The 4,800-nt window shown below is 37.7% G+C and overlaps 1 non-coding gene across 1 annotated transcript; it reads right to left on the bottom strand.

Moving 5' to 3' along the window:
- Nucleotides 1-4,328: 4,328 nt before the first annotated feature.
- LOC148789927 (small nucleolar RNA R71) lies at nt 4,329-4,435 on the bottom strand. Its single transcript, XR_016079966.1, has one exon. It is a non-coding gene; the product is annotated as a small nucleolar RNA R71 (small nucleolar RNA).
- Nucleotides 4,436-4,800: the final 365 nt, after the last annotated feature.

Here is a 4,800-nt window from a genome sequence, read left to right as displayed (position 1 = left end):
CTGGTTTTATTAATTTTTGCCTTAATTTAGCTTAATGCTAAGAATAAGTTTCAGGGGTAATTAATCCAAGAAAAGGAAGGAAAAAGGCAAGGAAAGAAGGTTCAAAAAGACCAAATTCAGCCTAGCCCAGTTGTGGAAGCAAGAGAGAGCACTTCGGTCCAAGAATAGCAAGTGGACTCCTTGAGAAAACCGAAGAAAAGAAAGCCTAGCCAAGAGTAGAATTTGGCCTAGCAAAGAAGGCCCATTCTCAGCCCAAAAGAGCAACTCAAAGCATAGCTATCATGTGCTAAGAGAGAGCCTAAGTGCAGCCCAAATAGCAGCCCAAAGAGCTAGGGGCGGCAGCCCTTAGGAAGCTTTCAAGAGAATTCTAGAAAGCTCAAGAAAGGGGTGTAATACACCCCATTCTAGAGGCTTCAAGAAAGGGCAAGAGCCCCCTTGAAAAACTATATAAGGAGGCCTCTAGGAGGGGGGGAGAGGTGTTCAATTGCTTGAGAGGAAGGCTCTCCCACTCTTAGAGGTTCGGCCACCTTGAGAGAAGAGAAGAGAAGAAGACTAGGCGCAAGGAAAAAGAAGAGGAAGGGCTGAAAGAGTTCAAGTCAAGCAAGCAAGAAGAGAAGGTGAGTTCGAAATTGGGGGTTTGTGAGTCAGAGATCTTTTGTAATAACTCAATTGTAGTTTCATTCTCCTTTAATTTGAATTTAGTTTCTTTGTTATATTTTCTTTCTTCTTTCTCCTTCTTCCATTCTTCCTTGATGTATTTCAGCTTGTAAAATTTCAGTTCAGCAATCTAATTCTTTTTTATTCATTCGAATGGTTATGAATTGTACTTGAAGTTTCTTGAATAAGGGTGTTATTGTAGATTAATTCGGCCAACTAACCTTCAAAACTCAAATCTGAATTCTCAGATCTGAGATTGCAAGATATGAATTGCTTGAAAGAGAATTCAAATCTGCAAATTTCAGATTGGCCGAATGGATCTAAAGCTTGGAATTCCTAGAGTGCTTGAGAGAGACTCTATTAATTCAGATCTACTATTCAAGAACTGAATTGGATGCAAGATTAGAGATAACTTGCACATTTTAGTTGGTGATCAATTCAGTTTTGAATTGATACCTTAGATGTGTTTGAAGAAATGCATGCATGAGGATTAGATCCTTGATAGAGATATGAGGATCATCACTCATGCATAGATTGAACATGCACTCAAAAGAGGTTGTTCATGAGCTTAGGGTCTGACCAAACCAAGGCTCAATCATGATTTATTCGAATGATCCAAATTGATAGATTGCTATATTTTCAGATTGACATTTACTGCTTACTCTTCTAACCTAATTTTAAGGCAATTGGGCCAATGATTTAGATAGATTTTAGTTTAGGATTTTTAGCTTTCATTAAAGTTTTGATTTATTTGTTAATCAGATAAGAAGTACTCAATTTAGTATTGATACTTGTTTCCTAAATCCTTGTGGGAACGATACTTGATTCATTACTTTACTACTTGAATGGTTAGTGCACTTGCTAGTGTCACAATGAGCCACATCATGTTTTTGGCACCGTTGCCAGGGATTTAGGGAAATAATATTAGGAAACATTGAGCATTCTTAATCTGATCTCATTCAGCATTGCATTCATAGTTGGTTTAATTTGCTTAATTTTTCATTTCAGCCTGGATTGCAACTGCTGTACTACTGTAGTTATGTTTTAGTAGATTACTTTCTCTTCCTTGTTTCAATTTAGTTTTAATAAAGGGAGACCTGTTTTCCTTTCTATCTTGAAGTTATTGTCTTCTAAAAGAAAAAAAAAATATTTTAAAAAACATGAGTGTTGCAGATCTGAGTTGCATTCGGCACTCAGATCTTCTATAGCAGAACTGTAGCACTCAGCTGAAAAAAAAAAAAAAACCTGTTCATATTTCAGCCCTTTATTATTATTTTTTTTCATTACAAAAAGAAAAAAAAATATATTTAGACAATGAAAAAAAAAAAGGAGAGAGACCCATATAACCAAAAGAATGGAAACCAAGGATTCGGATTCAGATCTGAGTTCTGCTGTAGCAGATCTACAACAGTTCAGATCTGAGTTCCCTTGAACTCAGACCTGAACTGATATAAATTTAAAGGGTAATTGGGGGTTATCATCACCCCAATACACCCTAGAACAAATCTGCTATCTCCCAAAAACAATTGGATAGCCATGGGTAAAGAAATTCAGATCTGAAATCATCCAGATCTGAACTGGGGCTGTGAACAGAGCAGGATACAAGGCAGACTTTGCAATGTTAGATAACTTGTACTCTAATCTATTTGAGCTGTTTTGGTTGAGGAAAAGTTTGTTTATTTTGAGAATTTTTTATGCCTCAACAGTTTTAATGCAATGCAGCACCTCCACACAATTTTCTATTTCAGACTTCTCTTCTGATATTGTAGATCTGCAACAGTTCAGATCTGAGTTCTGATCAGTTCAGATCTGAGTTCATCAGAACTCAGACCTGAACTGATGCAATCATGAGGTGAATTGGGAGCCATAATCACCCCAACTCACCCTATTATCCATCTGCACGCCCCAAAATAATTGGATAGCAAAGAAGGGCATTTAAGACCATAACTCGGATCTGGATAGCAAAGGAACTCAGATCTGAGTTCAGTTATCAGTTCGGTTGTTACAGATCTGCAACAGTTCAGATCTGAGTTCAGACCTGAACTGATGCAATTTTGAGGGGAATTGAGTATCATCACCACCCTAATTCACCCTAGGGGACTTATGGGGTTCCCCCAAAAGTACTTTTGGTAAGCAGCATCTAAAGAAATTTAGATTTGAACTAATTCAAATCCGAATTGCAGTTGAGGACTGAACCAGAACTTTGAATCTTTGATGAACTGTTTTCTCTGCTCTATGCACTTATAACCAAGGTAATGTATCTGAGGAGATGTATGTTTGAATTGAAAATTTGTGTTACCTCAGATTTCTAATGAAAAGCAGCACTTTCTAAGTGTTTCTAGTATGTTCAGATCTAGTGCTACAACAAGGCTGAATCTCGGCAGGTTTGAGAACAGCTTTGTATTACAATTAACATTACTAAATTGGCATTATGAATGGTCTTGGGCTGATCCTTGAAATTTCTCAAGTTAGAGAGCTCTGATTTTCAGTTGTGAATGATTAAAAAGTCTAAAGATTTGAACTCAATTCAAATCTGCTACTGCTACACTTTAGCTTTCAATACAGCAGCCTTGAATTTGAAAATGTGTGGAATGATTATTTTGTTTCTGCTGCACTATGGTTTGCTATTTTTGGCTTATGGGACATTTGTATGAATTCATAAGGAATCTGAACCAAAATATTGTTTGGATTCATTGTGAGCTAAACTGCTTTCAATAGCAACAGTTTATGCAGGTCAATATTAGATCTGATTTCAGGTCATAAGAATTCTTCAAGATTTCTTGAAGCCATACACTTGCATAGCTCATAAACCTGAACCCAAACCTGGCTTAGGTGAAGTTATAGCTCAAATTATGTCCTCTGAAGGCATTGTCAATTCAGCTCTGATAATCTGCCCTCAGTCCAGCAGAGGTGAATGGATGTGTGCAGTAGTGTACATTGCATTTTAATTCAAATTTCAGTTATTATTGTTTGAACCAACAATCCTAAAGAATTGTAGGTCTGAAAGCAGATGATGCAACTAATGGATTGTTGGTTCGGATCTCTCTTAATAACCAAAATTATTTATGATCAATACTTGTATGACAATAATTCATTGTACATATCTCAACTATGATAGGCTTAGGTAATTATATTCTTTTGTATTATCTTGTTTATTGCCTTGACTTTCATAGTTTCTAACAAGCAAAATCGAGTTGAAGGAAATCCTCTACGACCCGGAGATTGAAAGAACTCTCCGTAACCATCTAAGAGTAGCCAGACAAGTCCAACAAGAAGCTCAAGAAGCTCAAGAAATGGCTGAGCAGAGGACTATGATGGATTATGCCAAACCCACACTCGCTGGAGCTGCCTCCAGCATAATCAGGCCCAATATTGCTGCTAACAACTTTGAGATCAAACCGGCCATCATACAAATGATTCAAAACACGGTGCAATTCTGTGGTTTGGCCCACGAAGATCCTAATGCACACATTTCTAACTTTTTAGAAATATGTGACACCTTCAAACACAAAGGGGTAAGTGATGATGACATTAGGCTGAGGTTATTCCCATTTTCTTTAAAGGATAAAGCCAAAGCATGGCTGAATTCATTACCGGCAGGATCAATAGCTACGTGGGATGAAATGGCCAGCCATTTTCTCTCTAAATATTTTCCCCCTTCTAAAACTGCTAAAATGAGGAATGACATCACTACTTTTTTCTAGCAAGAGGGGGAATCTTTATACAAGTCATGGGAATGATACAAGGAGCTGCTAAGGAGAGTTCCTCACCATGGCCTCCCCATTTGGCTGCAAGTGCAGACTTTCTATAATGGTATTACTGACTCAAATAAGACCATACTAGATGCTGCAGCCGGAGGATCCATAAATAATAAAACTCCTGAGGTTGCTCATGCACTTATTGAGGAATTGGAAGCCAACAACTATCAATGGCATTCTGAAAGGACTCAAACTAGGAAACAACAAGGCCTGCATAATGTTGATACTTATATGGCACTATCTGCACAAATAGGAGCACTCGGTAAAGAAATTGATGAAATGCAGATAGCTGCCATGCATGTACAATCCCTGCCTTACGATAAGTGTGGGGGAGGCCATAATAGCACTGAATGTCAAGTTGGCAATCAGTCTTTTCAGTCCATGG

This window comes from Nelumbo nucifera, chromosome 8 (genome assembly GCF_055504915.1).
Source record: "Nelumbo nucifera cultivar China Antique chromosome 8, China Antique-T2T, whole genome shotgun sequence".
In the NCBI taxonomy this organism is placed as follows: Eukaryota; Viridiplantae; Streptophyta; class Magnoliopsida; order Proteales; family Nelumbonaceae; genus Nelumbo; species Nelumbo nucifera.
This window is presented reverse-complemented; position numbering and strand designations above follow the sequence as displayed.